The following is a 20,441-nucleotide window of genomic DNA, read 5'->3' on the forward strand; positions in this document are numbered from 1 at the left end:
TTTGCATTTTATTTTTATATAGATTTCTTGTGGATATCTAAAATACGTTCATTTTATTTTAATTTTCTAAAAACTAAATCCCAAGCACTTAAAAGCCAAATAAAAACTGTCTTTATAATTCAATATGCTAATACTATTTGCTGCTTTGTCTATCAGTTCAATTCTTTGGTCTTTAATTTCTTCACCCAAGAAAGGGGTGGGCTAAATCTCTAAAGGCCTTCTCAGTTCTAACAATTCAGTATTCTCTCACTGTGAGATAAAAAGTACTCAATGTCCAGGTCCTCCTTCACCTGGAAGAGAGAGCTAAGAAAGTTATTTGATCTATAGGCCTTCTTCACTTTTCGGCTGAGGCTAACAATTAACAGGAGAGAATTGTACAGCCATGAAGTAACTATAACAAAAATTCCAGATTTATTTATTGGTGGATAGATTAGCTCTTCTTAGATTGATTTCTGAACTTGAAGGCATTCAACAAAGACCTTCAAAGGAATAATTTTTATTCAGTATCACATAAGTTGTAAACAAACCTGCAATATACTTTTGTTTTTTAGTAGTATGTATTTTATTTTAGTATTAGGTATTGTAGTTTAATTTCTGGAAAATTAGCAAATCATATATCAGAACTCTCAAAATATTTTTAGTGAGATTGATGTTCCAAACTTTTCACATAAATGGAAATTTGTGTGTGTGTGTGTGTGTATCTGCCTGTATGTGCATAGATACATAAACAAATACATATACTACAGTACTCTAATGGTTCTGCAATTTCATTTTGATGTGGATATTCCCTCCAAGAATTCAGATTATAATCCATCCATTCGTGTTCATCTTGAAGGAAATCTTGTCCATGTCATCTCATAAATTTACTTTTACAGGGTAAACCCACTTTATGGCAGGGCTTTCCTCAAGTGCTTTTGACATTGTGAGGATATCAATGGGGTATATGGGTTATTGCTCTTACAATATGACCTTTTCCCAACTATACAGTTTTTAAAAAATATTTTTAAAAAGCTTAATTTTAACCGATCCTGCCATATTTAATTTACAAAATCATCACAGCCTTTTCCCAATGTTTTCCCTAATATATTTTTCTCATGCCCTTTATTATGATAAGGGAAAATAATATCCGTCTTTCCTCACAAAACCCCAGAGTTGACTTTCCCTCTTCTCTTTTTTTGTTCACTTTTATTAGTTTTTTTCTTACATTTTTAAAGTTTTTGAATTCCAAATTCTATCCTTCCCTCCCTCCCTCCCTTACCCCTTCCTGAGATGGTAAGCAATTAGATATAGGTTATACATGTACAATTAAACTACTTCCTTGCAATACTTCAGACTTGGTTATTGTTCCTGTGCTGTGCCCACATTCCAGCAGCACAGTCAGGGAATGGAATGTTTGGAATGTCTCCACCCTCTAAAATATTTTTGGATTAGGCTTATGTCTTTTCCCTGAAAACTTTCTGTCAAATATCATTTGTCTAATGACTTTTATATTTGTATGTGCTGTTGACCATGGACCAAATCATGGAAAACTGAGTGATTAACTACCAAGGGCCAAAGCCTATTGAATTAAGAGCATTATTAAGCCTTTAAAAAAAGTCCCCTGGGGCAAGAAGGGTGATACTCAGAGTCATCCCTCCTTTAGGTCTCTGCTTTGCTGAATTTACTACATGCAGGAAGCATTGGAGGCCGCATAACATCATTGGTTCTTGATCCAGAGAACATTTAGTTCAGATTCCACCTCTGCTGCTTATTACTTGTGTGACCTTAGACAAGTCCATTCTCTAGACCTCAGTTTTCTCATCGACAAAATGCAGGGATTGTCTTTTGTGGTCGTTTTAAGCTCCATAGCTATGATTTTTGTGTGCTTTTAGCTCACCAACAGTCCCAAGTAAAGTCATTGTGCACAGATACAAGGCCATATAGTATGTGCATGTCTGGGGGCACACCAAGAGGCCTGAAGCCATCACATCTTTTGGAACCACAGCAGGAGACAGGGCTAGCACCTGAAACCAGTGTAATTTCCAATATCTGGTGACTCCAACTTCTAGTTTGTAATTGTATGTGGAAAATAAAGGAGAAAAAGGGCCATGATTAGGTCCCATGTTGTCACCAAGAAGAGAAGCCAAGACATAAGGTGGGTTGATGAGGGGGAAGCTAATTCCAGCCTCCTCATTTAGAATTGTAGAGGTATACAGATGACATAGGGAACAGGATCAGTCAGGGCTTGCCCCTCCTATCCTATAGAGCAATGGGGGTGTGAGCCTGGCCCGGTGCAAAGTTCCAATCTAGAAACAGATTAAGTATAATCATAAAAGGCAAACTGAATTTTTGATAGAATAGATGATTTTTCCAGGTTCCTAATGAAAAGAATAATGCAGAGGAGAATCTTTAAATTGTAAACAGAGAAAACAAAAATGTAAATGCATCAGATAAATGAGGATCAAGTGTTAGCATTCTAATAGCAAGAGACAAATGTTAAAATCCCATTGTTTTCTTTTTTTTTCCAATTTATTTATTTTTAGTTTTCAACATTACTTCCACAAGATTTTGAGTTTCAAATTTTCTCCCTATCCTTCTCCTCCCCCTACCCTATGATGGTGTGCATTCTGATTGCCCTTTCCTCCAATATGTTCTCCCATCTATCACTACCACCCTTCTCTTATCCCCTTCCTCTTCTATTTTTCTGTAGGGTAAGATAGATTTCTATTCCCTATTACCTGTGTATCTTATTTCCCCACATCTTATTTCTACATGCAATGAGACTGATTCAAGAAAATCATGAAAAATGAGTCAACAGCTTGCATGTAGAAACAATTTTTAACACTCGTTTTTAAAACTGAGTTCCAAATTCTCTCCCATCCTCCCTCCCCACCCACCCTCATTGAGAAGACAAGCAATTTGATATAGGTTATACATGTGTAGTCATGTAAAACACTTCCATAATAGAGATGTTGTGAAACACTGTTTCCCTCCATCCTATCTATTCTATTCTATTTATTCTATTCTCTCCTTTGTCCCCTATCCCTCCTCAAAAGAGTTTGCTTCTGATTACCCCCCTCTCCCAGTTTTCCCTCCCTTCTATCACCCTTCCCTCTCTTATCCCCTTCCCCACTACTTTCTTGTAGGGTAAGATAGATTTCCATACCCATTGAGTTTTACGTTACTCCCTCCTTAAGCCAAATCCAATGAGAGTAAAGTTCACTCATTCCCTCTCACCTCACCCCTTCCCTTCCAATGTAAAATCTTTTTCTTGCCTCTTTTTACGTGAGATAATTTTCCCCATTCTACCTCTCCCTGTCTCTTTTTCCCAGTACATTCCTCTCTCACCCCTTAATTTTATTTTTTAGATATCATCCTTTCATATTCAACTCACCCAGTGCCCTCTGTCTATATATATATTTCTTCTAACTATCCTAATAATGAGTAGGGCCTCATGAGTTCCAAATATCATTTTTCCATGTAGGAAGGTAAACAGTTCAACTTCAATAAGTCCCTTATGATTTCTCTTTCCTGTTTACCTTTTTATGCTTCTCTTGAGTCTTGTATTTGAAAGTCAATTTTTCTATTTAGCTCTGGCTTCTCAAGAATGCATTAAATTCCTCTACATCATTGAATGTCAAATTTCTTCCCTCATTGATTACTCTCTGTTTTACTGGATAGGTGATTCTTGGTTCTAATCCCAGCTCCTTTGACCTCCAGAATATTATATTCCAAGTCCTCTGATCCCTTAATGTAGAAGCTGCTAAATCTTGTGTTATCCTGATTGTGTTTCCACAATATTTGAATTGCTTCTTTCTGGATGCTTGCAATATTTTCTCCTTGACCTGAGAAATCGAGAATTTGGCTATAATATTCCTCAGAGTTTTCCTTTGGGGACCTCTTTCAGGAGGTGATTAGTGGATTCTTTCAATTTCTGTTTTACTCTCTGGTTCTAGAATCTCAGGGCAATTTTCCTGGATAATTTCTTGAAAGATGATGTCTAGGCTCTTGTTTTTTTTTTTTTAATCATGATTTTCAGGTAGTCCAATAATTTTAAAATTATCTTTCCTGGATCTATTTTCTAGGTCAGTTATTTTTTTTGGAATATTTCACATTGTCTTCTATTTTTTCATTATTTTGGTTTTGTTTTATAATTTCTCGATTTCTCATAGTGTTTAGCTTCCATTTGCTCCACTCTAATTTTTAAGGAATTATTTTCTTCAGTGACATTTTTGGACCTCCTTTTCCATTTGGCCAACTCTTTTTTAAGGTGTTTTTCTCCTAATTGGCTTTTTGGACCTCTTTTCCCATTTGTGTTAGTCTATTTTTTAAGGTGTTATTTTCTTCAGTATTTCTTTTTGGGTCTCCTTTAGCAAGCTGTTGACTTATTTTTCATGATTTTTTTTTTTGTTCAGACCAAGGCTTTTATTTTATTCATTTCTTGCATTTGAAATATTCTTCGATGACATCTTTGGCCTGAGATTCCTTGCCATAGTCCTTAACAACAATGCAACTGCAGCCAACCACTTTATGGGGGCTTTCCCTCTCTGTCAATTTTACAGAGGCCTACCCATTCACCCAGCTTCTTGTTGTCATCAACCTTAATTAAGCTGATTTGGTGCTCAGCACACAGGGCCTCAACTAACTTTACATACATAGGTTCATCACAGTTGGAAGCAAGAACACAGAGACGGGCTTGGCATTTGTCCAAGGCCTTGGAAGCTTCACGAATTCCACGAGCGAGGCCATTGTGGATGAGTGCAGTCTTCAGCACTTCTTGTAGAGCGGTGTTAACATCCATTACACCTCTAGCAACAATGCCTTCCTCAGCCATGGCAGTGGTTCATGGGTGAACTAAATTTTGAAAACACCTGGGAGCCTCTGCCTCCCACTCGACTCAGTGGCGACAGGGAAAGAGACCATGATTTTTTTTACATCATTCTCATTTCTTTTCCCAATTTTTCCTCTACTTCTCTTACTTGATTCTCAAAATCCTTTTTGAGCTCTTCCAAGGCCTGGGACCAATTCATATTTTTCTTGGAGGCATTGGTCTTTGCCTTGTTGTCTTCTTCTGATTGTATGTTTTGATCTTCCTGGTCACCAAAGTAAGATTCCATAATCTGATTTTTTCCTGCTATTTGCTCATGTTCCAAGCCAATTACTCGACTTTTTCTTTTTTAACTCTTTGTTAAAGTAGGGGTCTCCTTCCAGTGTGGAGGGTGTGCTGTCTCAACCTTAGGGGTTTTGTGCAGCTATTTTCAGAGATACTTCTAGGGACCTGTAAGTTTTCAGTTCTTCCAAGGTAGTATGACCTAAGGAGAAGTGTCTACTCCTGTCCTTCCCTGTGCTCTGGTCTGTGAGTGACCACAAGCACTCTTTTCTGCCATGGGACTGTGAGGAGGGGTTCCCTCTTCACTGCTGCCACAAACTCTGCTATGCCAGTGTTCCTCCTTGCCCCATATGGCCAAAGCAACAGAATCCTGACTCAGTGCCAGCAAAGAGATCCCGCCAATTTCCTTCTGATCAGTCATTTGATCTCCTTACTATTTCTGGGTTGAGAACTCTGAGAGTAGCTGCTGCTGCTTCCACTGCTGCAATCACTGCCACTACTGCCCCAGAGTTGCACTGTGCTCCTCTCTCACCCAGGTCCAACAGACCTTTCCTGCTGATCTAAGTTATCTTTGACATTTTTTGTGGATTGATAAATCTGGAAACTGACAGAGCTGCCTGTGATTCAGTCCCCTGAGACCTGCTCCAGGTTTGCTGGAATGCGGTCTGTGCCAGCATGGCCCATGCTGGACTATGCTGCTCTCCCAGACTGGTGAAATAGACCTTTTCTGTTGACCACCTTGGTTGTTTTGGGCTGGAAATTTGTTTCATTCTGTCTTTTTCTGGGTTTTGCTGCCCTAGAATTTGTTTATAGTCACTTTTTATAGGTATTTGGAGGAATTTGGGGGAGAGCTCAAGTGAGAGCCTGCTTTCGCTCTGCCATTTTGGCTGTGCCCCAGGATCACCTACACTCAAGAAAGAAACACGAAACTGAAAAAAATAACTAGAGTTAATCTCAAGCTCATTTAAGCAAGACATGCAATTTAGCTGATATGGTGGAGAATAAGGGCAACAGGCCCTTTTCCTACTTCTTAAAGGAGAGGCGTGTTGATCTTGAAAGTTCTATTTTTTAACTGGGGCTGTACCCTAACCCCATTCTGTTGTTATGAGGCAAGAGAAGTAGGCCCATGGAGGGTTTGTTACGTCATATCAAGCAATAATTTTTTCATCACTGATTTTTTTTTTGAGGGGAAGAATTTCCAAAGGGGAAAAGAGTAGAAAGTGAGTGAAAAAAAAAGGAAAGAAAAGAGAGTAAATGAAACATACACAGAAGAGAAAAGAAGGAAGTTCAGAAGGAAACACAATTAGGGCATTTTTGTTTTGTATTAATTTTAATATGCACTTTAAAAACTATGTAAGTAGAAGTTCTCAGTTTTATGTAGTTAAAAAAAATGTTGTGTTAGAAGGACTAGTGAACATTTTTCAGGCCAGTCAAAATGACAGTGAAGGAATAATATTTTTTCAAATATATTATTCACTGGATTACAATATTGGGTAAAGTATTAAGTACCTTTTTTTTTTTTAGGTAATTCAGGCTAAGTGACTTGTCCAGGGTCACACAGCTAGTAAGTGTCAAGTGTTTGGTCTGAAGTCAAATTTGAACTCAGGTCATCCCGACTTCAGGGCCGGTGCTGTATCCACTGTGCCACCTAGCTGCCCTTTGAGTACCATTTTAATCAAAATACCAATCACCACAAAATTTTTAAAGAATCATGCTACAGACTCCTTAAAGTAAATAAAACAAAACAAAATAAAAATAAAATTTTATTTGCATTAGAAAAATACATTAGGCATGTGCCCTAAGAAGAAATTTCTCTGTTCCCCAGTGCTCTTAGCTGGGCTTGCATACCTCCACTCATTTGTCATCCTTCACACAGGTCTTTATTCTTGGTGGTGCAATTTTCAAAGGCCTTTGTAATCATCAGGTTTTTTTTCTTGCTTTTTCTTTTTCTTTCTTTACAGAACACACCAGCAATATGAGGTAGGTGCTATTGTCTCCATTTTATAGGCAAGGAAACTGAGACGTAATAGATCAACTACTTTTGAGAGTCAGATACACAATGAGTCAGTTAATGAAACTCAATTAGAACTGAGTTTCTGGCAACACCTTATGGCCCATCAAAATGAATGATTGTGAGAGCTTCAAAACCTTAGCAAAGGGACTGGAGGAAAAGTGAGGTGCTCCATTATAAAGATGGTTACTTATCTCCTTTGGAGATGAATATGCTCTCTCACTATCTGGCTTCCATTGTACCTTATTAGAATGTGCTCTTAAGAAGGTAATATGGAGTTTCTTCAGAGCATCCATATGACTTTGATAGGTAGCAACTATATCTGATAGATAGTAACTGAGGAAGCCTTGAATCAAGAAAACATAAGGCTTTTAAGTATTAAAATGTCAGTCTATACACACATGTACATGTACATATAGTCCTTACTGTGCTATTCTCCAACGCATTTGTATACTAAAATTATTTTCTGCTTTGATTAACCTGTGAAATTTACCAAGGTTCTGCTCTCTGTGGCCTGCTGTAATACAAATAACAATAGACAGAAACAGGGAAAATAGTTCTAAACCATTGACGGCTTAATAAACTTAAGAAACAATGACACTTTTCTAAATTTATCTCAAGGAATAAGTTTCCAAGGATATTAGAGTAATGTCACAGGACAACTTATTTTTATACTCTTTTCCTTTAAAAGCAACAAATGTGATATTTCTGTGACACTTCATTGAAAGGGTGTCATCAAGATTTACAGATTGTCAAATACATAGCCAGCTGGCAGTTGGCATGAGGCCCAGAAAATTCCCATGCTCTCAAACAAATTAAAATGTAATTGCAAAATGTTTAACAAAATAAATAAAAACACAACACAACATAGATAATGGTTTTTAAAGGCAATATGCAGCCTGCAGAGATAGATCCATTTCTACTTGAGTTTGACACCACTGATTTAAAAGGTTCTCAGCCACAAAGTAGGAAGGAAATGGTTAAAAATTAAATTAACTTTACTGAGTTTCAATCCCCAATACCACCCTTTACACATATAAATCTGGTATTATGTTCTGTGTTTCTCACTCAATGATAAATGCTGGGTGCAGAATTCTTACATATATCTAAAAATAATGTTTACTTAAGAAAAAATGCAAAATCAGTTTCCCTTAGGTGAAGCACAAAATACTTTTTCAAGTAACATTCTTATTGGTCATAATATTATATTTCCTAACCCTGAAAATGATAGCATTTAATTTATCTTGGCCACTCACTATTCACCACAGGTAAGACATTGGAATAATAGGATGCTTTTCATCTACCACTCTAGATAAAAGACTACATCGTAAGAGATTTTTACTACAGTTTGTAATTACTATTACAACAAAAGGCTTTTTAAGGGAGTGGTCTCATGATCATCCTGAAAAGAACAGGCATGTGTGCACTCCTTTTGGACTTGTAGAATGTTCTCCAAGTACTATGTACAAAATGGTATATTTAGAGAGAGAATTGAGATTGTTTAAACATTTGGATATCATTATGTGTATGTTTCATGGCTAGGGTCATGTTAAATCTAAGGAAGACATCCCCTTCTCCCCACCACCACCTGTGAAAGCTTCCTATCTCCATTTCTTATAGATAAGAGAATTTTCATGATAAGGGAAGCATTATGAAAGGATGTAGTGAGAGTAAAAAAAAGATGAAAATTAGAAGGCTATGATTCTATTTTTCTTTGGTGTCCCAGTGCAAATTACCATCCTTTCTGATTTTTTTTTCATTTTAAAAATGTGTATTGGGGGCAGCTAGATGGTGCAGTGAATAGAGCACCAGCCCTGGATTCAGGAAGACCTTCAAATCTGGCCTCAGATACTTGACACTTACTAGTTGAGTGAAGCCAGGCAAGTCACTTCACGCCATTGCCTCACAAAAACGAAACAACAACAACAACAAATATTCATGTACAGTATTAAAAAATACTACACAAAATACTTTAAAAATAGCATTGTAGGAAGTCATGCAAATAAGCTTTTTTAAAAAAATCTCTAGGCTTTTGTGCAGATTTCCATTAAAACATTTTCACCAGTGATATTTTTCCAGTCATAGCAGCATCAGGAGCCATTAGCTAATTTGATTAAAAAGAAAGAAAATTACCAGTATCAGAAGCTGAAAATAAGAATTCAAAACAAATGAAGAAAAAATAAAGAAAATTATTAGAAATGATTTTGTCTATCCAATAAAGCATAACATCCTAAATCAAATGGACAAATATTTACAAAAATGTAAAGTGCTCATTGTCATTGTTAAGCCATTTTTCAATCATGTCCAGCTCTCCATGACCCCATTTAACGTTTTCTTGGTAAAGATATTGGAGTGGTTTGCCATTTCCTTCTCCTGGTTATTTTATAAATGATGAAACTGAGGTAAACTGAGTTAGGTGACTTGCCTAGGGTCACACAGCTAGTAAGTGTCTGAGGCTGGATTTGAACTCAGTTCTCCTGACTCCATTCCCAGTGCTTTATCCACCATGCTACCTAGCTGCCCTTAAACTGCTCATACTAACAGAAGAACAAATGGAGACTCTAAATAAATCAATCTTAGAAAAAATAAATTGAAGAGCCATAAATTAGCTACCAAATGTTGATAGAGGGGGAACTGGGGGTGATGTAGGGGGATGGATGGGTACCAGTTGGATTTGCAAATGATTGTATCAAACATTCAAAGGACAATTAATTCCAAAATTACAGAAACAAAAAGTGGGGAAAGAAAGTATCCTACAAACTTTCAGTCCCATCTATTATCCCTTCTCTCACTTATTTTCAGTTTCTCTTTTTCTATTGCTAACCTCCCTATTGCTTACCCATGCATCCCCCATCATTAAAAAAACAAAAACCAAAACCTTACTTGATCCATCTAGCTGCATTAGGTATTATCTTATATCTTTCTTCTCTTTTGTGAGCAAACTCCCTGACACCTCCACTTTCTTCCTTTCTTACAGTACTTTTTTTTTTTAGACAATTGGGGTTAAGTGACTTGCCTAAGGTCGCACAGCTAGTAAATGTCAAGTGTTTGGTCTGAGGCCAGATTTGAGCTCAGGTCCTCTTGACTTCAGGGCTGGTGGTCTGTCCACTTCACCACCTAGCTGCCCCTTACAATCCAGTTTTTGACCTCATCATTTAACCCAAATTGATATCTATGAAGTTACTAAAAATCTCAGTTGCCAGATCTAATGTCCTATTCTCAATATTCATCCTTCTTGACCTCCCTTCACATTAGATTGACACTGTTAATCACCTTCTTCTCCTTGATACTCTCTTCTTTCTAGGTTTTTGTGACACTATTCTCTCCTGGTTTTCCTCCTACCTATCTGACTGTTCCTTTTCATTCTCCTTTGCTGGATCTTCAACCAGATCAAACCTACTCACCATGGGTGCCCCTCCAGGCACAAGATTCTGTCCTGGTGGCTTTTGCCCCCCCCCCTTCCTCTATACTATTCCACTTAATGATCTCATCAAAGCCCATGGATTTAATTGTCATTTCTATTCTGGTGATTTTCAAAAACAACCCATTCAAAATTTAATCCCTGTGCAGATGTCTCAGATCTTCAACTGCCTATTAGGCATGTCAAACTGTTATGTCCTGTAGACATCTTAAATTTAACATATCCAAAATGGAACTCATAATTTCCTCCGCTTCCAAAACCATCCACTTTTCTTAACTTCCACTATTATTATCTAGGTATCACCATCCTTTCTGTCACCCCAGCTGGCAACCTGGTTATCAATCTCAACTCCTTACTCTCTTTCATCCTCATATATCTGATCTTTTGCCAAGTCCTGATGATCTTACCTTCCTAACACATTGTCTTTCCTCTTAGAGTGTTAGCTCTTTAAGAGTAGGCACTAGGGGCAGCTAGGTGCGTAGTCAGGAGGACCTGAGTTCAAATCCAGCCTCAGACCAAACACTTGACACTTACTAGCTGTGTAACCTTGGGCAAGTCACTTAAACCCAATTGCCTAAGGGGAAAAAAAAAGTAGGCACTAACAGCAAGATTGTGTAATGACCAACTTTGATAGACTTAGCTCTTCTCAGCAATAAAATGACCTAAGAGAATTCCAAAAGACTCATGATGGCAAATGCTATCCACATTTTGTTAATTAACTATTTTACTTTTGCATTGGAAATTATCCAAACACATAAATAATCCTTGACCTTCTTTCTGGTGCTATTCAAACCGTGCTGTGAAGGTGTTGTTAGCCATTGTTATTTGGAAGGAATTGCCTCCATGTTGCTAAACATACTGTTAGTGCAATTTCTCCATTTGAGAATGGGATTTCTTCTATTCAGTGCATACAAAGTCAATGTTAAAAGAAGAAAACACAAGAGAGAGGTAAAGGCAGCTAAGGGCTCTGGAACAAGCTGAGTCTTTCCTCCCTAGTGAGAGCAACAGCCTCTGCTGCAATTAGTCATAAAGAATTCTCTCTTGTCACTTTGAAGGCTACATCCAAGAGGGTTGTCATACAAAAACTGCCTCTTCTACCAGATGTGGTAAAATGATTATAATTGCTCTCAACATCATCAACTCTTTTGACTTAGTGGTCAATTAGAGGATTCTTCATTGATGAGTCATACATGATCGGAAGCTGACACCTCCCAACCACAGAGGTCTCACATAGTCCACCTAGAATGGATAGGGAATGAAGGTGGTGGCAGTATAGAAGTCCAAGGGGTACATATACATATATAATTCTGTGGAGTTTTTATGAAGAAATATTTATTCCAAAAGGTATAATTACAGATATCCAAACTTACTTCCTCTAACATATAGGAGATGTAATTCCTCTCCCTTCTTGTATTACCTCAATTTCCTATAGAGAAGGAGAGGATTAGGTTCATTGCTTAGCTTGGTTTTCCTAAAGCACAGTCCCAGTCCTTAGTCCAAAACCTTCCTTGGACTTGAGTCCCAGGCACACTGGCTCATCAGGGCTCCTATGCTGACTTGACTGTACCTGCAATCCTGACTTCAAAGCCACCATGGCTCAAAATCTGAAACTGAGGACAAACAATACAGAATAGAAGCAAGCACCCCTAGACCCATTTTTTTGAGCTAGGGATAAAAGAGAGGTAATGAGGGGAAGGAAGCCCTTTTTACTGGTTCAGTTAATTACATCCATGCTGAGTGCAACACAGAGGTGTCACTGAAAAGAGCACAGCCAAAAAAATGGTGGAAAAGAGGGCAACTAGCTCAGTCTCACCATTTTAAAGACTCAAAACAGTCAATTAAAGGAGGCTCCTTCTATCCAGGTGGCAGGGGACACAGTGGGCTCTGTGTTAAACAAACGGGGCATCTTCAAAGAGTAGCCTGGGCTACACATAAATTTAGCCCAAGATTATATAACTTTCTGAAAACGTGAGTCTGCAATCTAATGTGGGTCCCTTAGCCTGATCTGAATTGTTCAATGTTTGATGTAATTATTCTCGAAACCTAGCTAAAATGCTTGTGTAGATTCAAGGCAAAAGTCACTTAAATGGAATACTTCAAAGGATTGAAATGTTGAAATTCCCAGTGAATTTCTAAACCCTGATCAACCTGTTTGGATCACAAGGAAGTTTAGTACTAATGAGTAGGAGACTTTCAGAATTTCAAATATTCTTAGTTGCTTACCTGCTGTCACTAAGAAGTAATTTCTCTGTGTCAAGATGCAGTGGTATGCATTGTTCCACCCTTTTGCCTTGTTTCCTATTTGCTAGTCTTCCAAAGGTGCTAGGAGGATGACAACTTTGATTGTAAAGTTGACAAATCTCCTTGAACCCCGAAAAGACGTCATCTAAGATAAGTTAAATTCCTTGGAATTTTGAGAGTTTGATACTTTTCTTTGTATCCATTTTACTAGTTATGCCTCATGTCATTTGAAGATTCTAAATCTACCTTTCTAACGAGAAAGTCTAGTGACAGGAGACTATTCAGAGTTAAAGCCAGAGATCTTTTGGTGATTCTATCCCCGAAGGAAGATTAGGACAACACAAAGGAAAAGCAAAAAGGAGTGAAGGTAGTAGTGGGTTCGACAAGTGTACAGGAAGTGTTTGAATAATTCAGATGCCCATATCTTCCTCAGTAGCAGGGATTTAGGTCTGAATTTTCTCATTGGTTACTGACTTCAGCTTTTTCCTGCCCTTTCCATATGGACATTTAGGTGATTGGACATTGAGTCATACCTGCATAAATTTTAAGCTCATGTAAATATTTAAAATGTTTTCATTTTAAAAATGTTATGAAGTGATGATATATGTATATATTATGTATGTAATCAAACATTATTTTATTATAGAATATTGACATGAAAAGAATAAATATGAAGCCGGAGAAAAATAACCAAGACCATATGTGTAGTAACTATCTACATGAAGAATAGTTAATATTTATACAGCAAGTTAAGACTTGCAAAGCACTTTAGAAATATTATCCATGGTAGGACAATTAGCTTTGCTCCGAATAAGTGTAGTGGGGATATCTGTGTCTGTATATCATTCAGATCTACCACAGAGTCCATGCAGCCTGGCAGAAATAGCTCATTTCATTCATAAGCTTTGTTCTTAAAGAGCATTTAGTAAACATTGTAGCCCAAACACATCTTAAATTCAATCTTATTTTTCTTCGTTTCCTTCATCTTCCTTCTCTTTGCTGGCAATCTCAGTTTGAACCTTCTGGAGAAGGGCAAAATCCAGGCCTTTCACCAAATTAGTATGTTCCGTGTCACCAACCAAGAATCTGGACTCTTGGATCAGCTGCTGCCTCTTCTTTGCAGTGGATTTGTCGGCCTCAGCAGTGGGTCCCACAGCGCTCTAATTAGCAGTGGTACTGGTCAACTCTGTTTCCTCATAATCTTTGTTCACACCATCTTTCTTTTTTTGTCATGGTCCCAAAACTTTGCTGCTAGCTCCCTTGCATGCTCAATTTCTTGTTGATGGAGTTTGGCATAGTAGCTTTTCTATTTCCTCCTTCATGCTACTGGATATCCATCCTTGTTGTATTCCCTTGCCATGTCATGATGGCAAGATTTGGATGGTGGTGTAGATGTGGGTGCAGCTCTAGGTGTCATAAGAAGCTTCCTAAAGTTTTTCTGGGTTTTTTTGGAAATCATTTATTTCCTCCTTTCTGTTTTGTTTTGTTTTTGCTTTTTGGTGAGGCAATTGGTGTTAAGTGACTTGCCCAGGGTCACACAGCTAGTAAGTGTCAAGTGTCTGAGGTCAGATTTGAATTCAGGTCCTCCTGACTCTAAGGTCAGAGCTCTATGCACTGCACCACTTAGCTGCTCTCTATTTCCTCATTTGTTATAACACATTGTGTTCATATACCATAACTTATTCAGCCATTTTAAAATCAAAGTGTATCCCCTTAGTCTCCAGGATTTTTTCCTACCACAAATATAGGCTGCTATAAATACTCAGCATATATTCCAACCTTTTAGGCTAATTTGCTATTAATAAATAATTCACAGAATAATCAAGATTAAGTATTTTTCTAGGTTGTACAGATGGGATACAAAGTTCTCCTTTTCTATTGTCACTCCCATCATCATAGTTATTGCCTTTATTGCCTCTTTTCTGGATTAGCACAAACTCATCCGTCATACATTCCACTGATAGGTTATTCTTCCTAAAGTTCTGCTCATGTTATTCCCTTATTCAAAATCTTCACTAACTCCATTGCTTCTTAAATTAAAACTCAAAATTGGAATTCAAAGGCCCAAAGAACATAGCTCCAATGGATTTTTCTTGCTTTGTGTTTTATTAATTCTCTACCTACACAGTTGTTTGTCCTTTGCTTTGAAGAGGACCAATGGTATTGGATGATGTCTTGATTTGCTTGTGAATTGGATTTATGTGAGGTAGAGTTGCACAAAGTTGTCAGCCTCACTCTCTTTTCCAGAATCAAGACAAAAGTCAGGATAACTGGAGATGGCCCAGGATGCAGTGGATGACCTTGGTATCTTTGATGTCTAATCAAACTGTAAGTGCTCCATAGTACCTGCTTCAACTGCCTTCAGAGCCATTGGAACGAATTTTTCTCATCTCGGGAAAGTCTTCACATGCTTGGGGCAGACATTCCTCTAACTCGTTTGAGGCTTGTTGTTTACATACTCCAGAGAAAAGTAGGAGGGCATTAGTGGAAAAAGCACTGGACTTAGAATCTAGAAAGGATTAAATCTGAATCCCGGCTTCGATATTTTATTAATGTATGATCTTATGTCATTTCATTTCTGCACTTTTATCTTCTCATTTATAAAACAGTAATGACATTTGCAAAACTTACAAATGAGGTGGGGAGGAAAGTGCTTTGCAAACCCTACAGTGTTGTATAGATGTCAATTCTTATTAGATAAACTGAATTAGTCACTATTCTCCAAATAATTTCTACACTTTCTAACCTTTATGATTTTGCTTATGCCATTCTGTCTGACTGGAATGATATCATTCATTATGGCTAGAATGACTGGAAATCTTACCCATCTTTTAAGACCCATCTCAAGGGGGGCTATAAAGTCTTTACTGAAACTCTAACGGGATAGAATTACTCTCTTTTTGAACTCCCATGTCACACTGTGAGTCTCTTAGGGCAAGTCTCACATGCTACTTTGATTGTTGAGCAGCAAATTCAGCAGATAGATTGAACAGCTACTATGTACAAGGCACTGGCCTAAGTTCTACAGACAATACTCAATTGGATCTGATTTCATTGATTTGGAAATTCTTCCCAACAGTGTTTGCTTATTCTGTAATATTCTTGTCCGTGCTCTCTTATAAATTTCCCACAGGTTGCAATGTACTAGAGGCCTTTCTCAATTTATCTGTTGAGGATGTAAGTGGAGTACTTTGACTGTCCACTCATCATTCTTCACTGTTGACCTATCTTGTCTATCATTCAATTTCTTGATTTTTTTAAAAAAAAATTCCTATTCTCCTTTGACATTTCTCATTGGTTATATACTGTGGTCTGTACATACCAACCATGTGCCCTTCCATTGTTCTTTGGAGAATGTTTTATTTCATGTTTTGTTTACATATAGCAAAACTGGTAGAATGTTGTTATTAAAAAGATGGGCCTCTTCTTTTATGGGATTTGAGAGGCCATTAAAAGAGTTTTGCAATGTAGGCAATCCAGCCTCAAAACAGCTTCTCCTGTTTTGGGGCCCAATTCATTGCCTATCTATACTATTTGTCATGGATATACATACTAATGGACAAACACCATAGGTAGGCCATTGATGATTGCTGCTTTATAATACAATTTAAGAACTCATATAACTAGGCCACCTTCCCTTACACTTCTTTTCATTAATTTGCTTGATATTCTGGACCTTTTGTTCTTCCAGGTGAATTTTGTTATTCTTTTTCTAGCTCTATAAAATAATTTTTGGTAGTTTGATTGGTATGGCACTGAACAAATAAATTAATTTAGGTAGTATTGTTATTTTTATTATATTAGCTTGGCCTAACTATGAGCAACTGATATTTTTCCAGTTATTTATATATAGGACTTTGTGTGAAAAGTGTTTTGTAATTGTGTTCATATAGTTTCTGTGTTTTTTTTTCGCAACTAGGCTCCCAAATATTTTATGATGTCTACATTAACCCTAAATAGAATTTCTTTATCTCTTGCTGTTGATCATTGTTAGTAATATATAGAAATGCTGATGATTTATGTGAGTTTATTTTATATCCTTCAACTATGCCAAATTTGTTTATTATTTCAAGGAATTTTTTACTTGATTCATTAGGATTCCCTAAGTATATCATATTATTTGCAAAGAATGATAATTTTGTTTCTTTTTTGCCTATTCTAATTCCTTCAATTTCCTTTTCTTCTCTTATTGCTAAAGCTAATATTTCTAGTACAGTATTGAATAACAGTGATAATGGACATCCTTGTTTCATACCGATATTATTCAAAATGTGTCTAGCTTATCCTATTACATATAATGCTTGTTGATGGTTTTAGATAGATGCCACTTATCATTTTAAGGAAGACTCCATTTATTCCTATTCTCCCTAGTGTTTTTAATAAAAATGGATGTTGTACTTTGTCAAATGCTTTTTCTGCATTTATTGAGATAATCATATGATTTTTATTAGTTTTGTTATTGATATCTTCAATTATGCTGATAGTTTTCTTACTATTGCACAGGCCTTGCATTCCTGGTATAAATCCTCCATGGTCATAGTATATTGTCCTTGAGATAAGTTGCTGTAATCTATTTGCTTTTGTTTAAAATTTTTGCAACTATTTTCATTAGGGAAATGGTCTAATGTTTTCTTTTTCTGTTTTGACTCTTCCCAGGTTAGGTATCAGCACCATATTTGTATCATAAAAAGAATTTGGTAGAACTCCTTCTTTGCCTATTTACCAAATAGTTTATATAGTATTGGAATTAACTGTTCTTTAAATGTTTGATAAAATTCATCTGCAAATCCATCTGGCCCTGGATATTTTTTCCTAGGGAGTTCATTGATGGCTTGTTCAATTTCTTTTCCTGGAATGGGGTTATTTAAGTATTTTATTTCTTCTGTTAATCTGGACTATTTATATTTTTGTAAATATTCATCCATTTCACAAAGATTATCAAATTTATTGCCATACAAGTTGGGAAAAATAGCTCCTTCTTGTTGTTTTAATTTCCTCTTCATTGGTGGTGAATTCACCCTTTTCATTTTTGATACTGGCAATTTGGTTTTCTTCTTTGTTTTTTAAACCAGTTTAACCAAAGGTTTATCTATTCTGTTGGTTTTTTCATAAAACTAGCTCTTAGTTTTACTTATTAATTCAATAGTTTTCTCAATTTCATTTTTATTAATCTTTTCTTTGGTTTTCAGAATTTCTAATTTGGTATTTAGTTGGAGATCTTTAATCTGTTCTTTTCTAGCTTTTTTAGTTGCATGCCCAATTCATTGATCTCCTCTTTCTCTATTTTGTTCAGGTAAGCATTGAGAGATATAAAACTTCCCCTAGGAACCACTTTCACTGCATCCCATAAGTTTTGATATGTTGTCTTATTATTGTTATTCTCTTGGATGATGTTATTGATTGTTTCTATGATTTGTTGTTTGACCCACTCATTTTTTGGTGTTAGATTATTTAGTTTCCAATTAAGTTTTAGTCTATCTTTCCATGGCCCTTTATTACATATAATTTTTATTGTGTCATGATCTGAAAAGAATGCATTTAATATTTTTGCCTTTCTGCATTGGATTGTGAAATTTTTATGCCCTAATACATGGTCAATTTTTGTGTAGTTGTCATGTACCACTTAGAAAAAGGACATTCTTTTCTACACCCATTCAATTTTTTCCAGAGGCCTACCATATCTAACTTTTCTAAAATTCTATTTACTTACTTAACTTCTTTCTTGTTTATTTTGTGGTTAGATTTATCTAGTTCTGAGAGGGGGAAGTTGAGGTTCCCCATTAGTACAGTTTTGTTGTCTATTTCTTCCTGTAACTCCCTGAACTTCTCCTCTGAGAATCTGGATGCTGTACCACTTGGTGCATATATATTTAGTACTGCTATTACTTCATTGCCTGTGGTACCTTTTAGCAGGTTATAGTTTCCTTCCTTATCTCTTTTAATTAGGTCTATTTTTGCTTTTGCTTTGTCTGAGATCAGGATTGCTTCACCTGTTTTTTTTTTACTTCAGTTGAATCATAGTATATTCTGCTCTAACTTTTTATCTTTATTCTGTGTGTATCCCTCTGCTTCAAATGTGTTTCTTATAGGCAACATATTGTAGGATTATAGTTTTTAATCTATTCTGCTGTCTGCTTCTGTTTTATGGGAAAGTTCATTCTATTCGCATTTGCAGTTATGACTACTATCTGTGTTTTTCTCTCCATCCTATCCTCCCCATTTATGTTTTTCTCTTTCTTTTTTCCCTTTCCCTTTTCAGTAGAATTTTGCTTTTGACCACTGTCTCCCTCAATCTGCACTCCTTTTTATCAGCCACCTTCCCTTTTCTTCCCTTTTCCCTTACTACTTCTTTCTTCCCATCTGTTCACTCCCTACCTTTTTGTTCCCTTTTCCTCTCCTACTTCCTATAAGGCAAGTTAGATTTCTACACCTAACTCATTATGTTATTCCTTCTTTGAGCCAAATCTGATGAGAGGAAGGCTCAAGCAATGCTCCCTTCTTTCCCTCTACTATAATAGGTCTCTGTGCCTCTTCAGGTGATATAATTTACTCTTTTCTGCCTCCTCTTTCACTCTTCTGCCAACACAACCCCTTTCTCCCACTTAATTAGATTTTTTTTATCATCACATCAAAGTCAATTTATACCTATCCCCTCTGTCTATGTATATCCCTTTTAAATATTGTAATAAAGATACAATTCTCAAGAGTTATAAGTATCATTTTCCCTTGTAGAGATGTAAACAATTTGCTTTTATTGAATAACATGGTTTTTTTCCTTTCCTGTTTACCTTGTTATGATCCTCTTGAGTCTTGTATTTGAAGATCAAATTTTCTGTTGAACTCTGGTCTTTTCATCAAGAAGGTTTGGAAGTCCCCTATTTCATTGAATGTCTATCTCCTCCTCTGAAACATTATGCTCAATTTTACTGGGCAGTTGATCCCTGATCCAAGCTCCTTTGCCTTATGGAATATTGTATTCCACACCCTCTGATCTTTTAATGTAGAAGGTGCCAGGTCCTGAGTAATCCTGATTGTGGTTCCATGATATTTAAATTGTTTCTCTCTGGCTGCGTATTTTCTCTTTGACCTGAAAATTTTGGAATTTGGCTACAACATTCCTTGGCATTTTGAATTTGGGATCTCTTTCAGGAAATGATTGGTGGATTCTCTCAATGATTATTTTCCCCTCTGGTTCTAGGACCTCAGGCCAGTTTTCCTTGATAATTTCTTGGAAGATGTGGTCCAGGTTCTTTTTTTCATCATAACTTTCAGGCAGACCAGGAATTCTTAAATTATCTCTCCTGGATCTGTTTTCCAGGTGAGTTGTTTTTCCAGTGAGGTATTCTATTTTTTATTCTTTTCTTTTTGTTTGACTAATTCTTGCTGTCTGATAGATTCATTAGCCTCCATTTGCCCAATTCTAATTTTTCATGAATTTTTTTTCTAATATTAGATTTTGTATCTCCTTTTCCATTTTGCCCATTTTACTTTTTAAGGAGTCCTTTTCTTCAGTGAGTTTTTGTGCCTCCTTTTCCGTTGGTCAATTCTACTTTTTAAGGAGTTGTTTTCTTCAGTGTACTTTTTTTCTGTTTGGTCAATTATATTTTTTAAGAACTTGTTTTCTATAGTCAATTGTTGTCCTTCCTTTTCCAAGCTCTTCACTTTTTCTTTCATACCTC

At 36.5% G+C, this 20,441-nt stretch overlaps 1 pseudogene; it reads right to left on the reverse strand.

Annotated features, from left to right (window-relative positions):
• Window positions 1-4,383: 4,383 nt before the first annotated feature.
• On the reverse strand, window positions 4,384-4,813 carry LOC110199889 (small ribosomal subunit protein eS12 pseudogene; annotated as a pseudogene).
• Between the last annotated feature and the right edge of the window lie 15,628 nt (window positions 4,814-20,441).

Source organism: Phascolarctos cinereus, unplaced genomic scaffold (assembly GCF_003287225.1).
Source record: "Phascolarctos cinereus isolate Bilbo 61053 unplaced genomic scaffold, phaCin_HiC Scaffold_3;HRSCAF=262, whole genome shotgun sequence".
Classification (NCBI taxonomy): Eukaryota; Metazoa; Chordata; class Mammalia; order Diprotodontia; family Phascolarctidae; genus Phascolarctos; species Phascolarctos cinereus.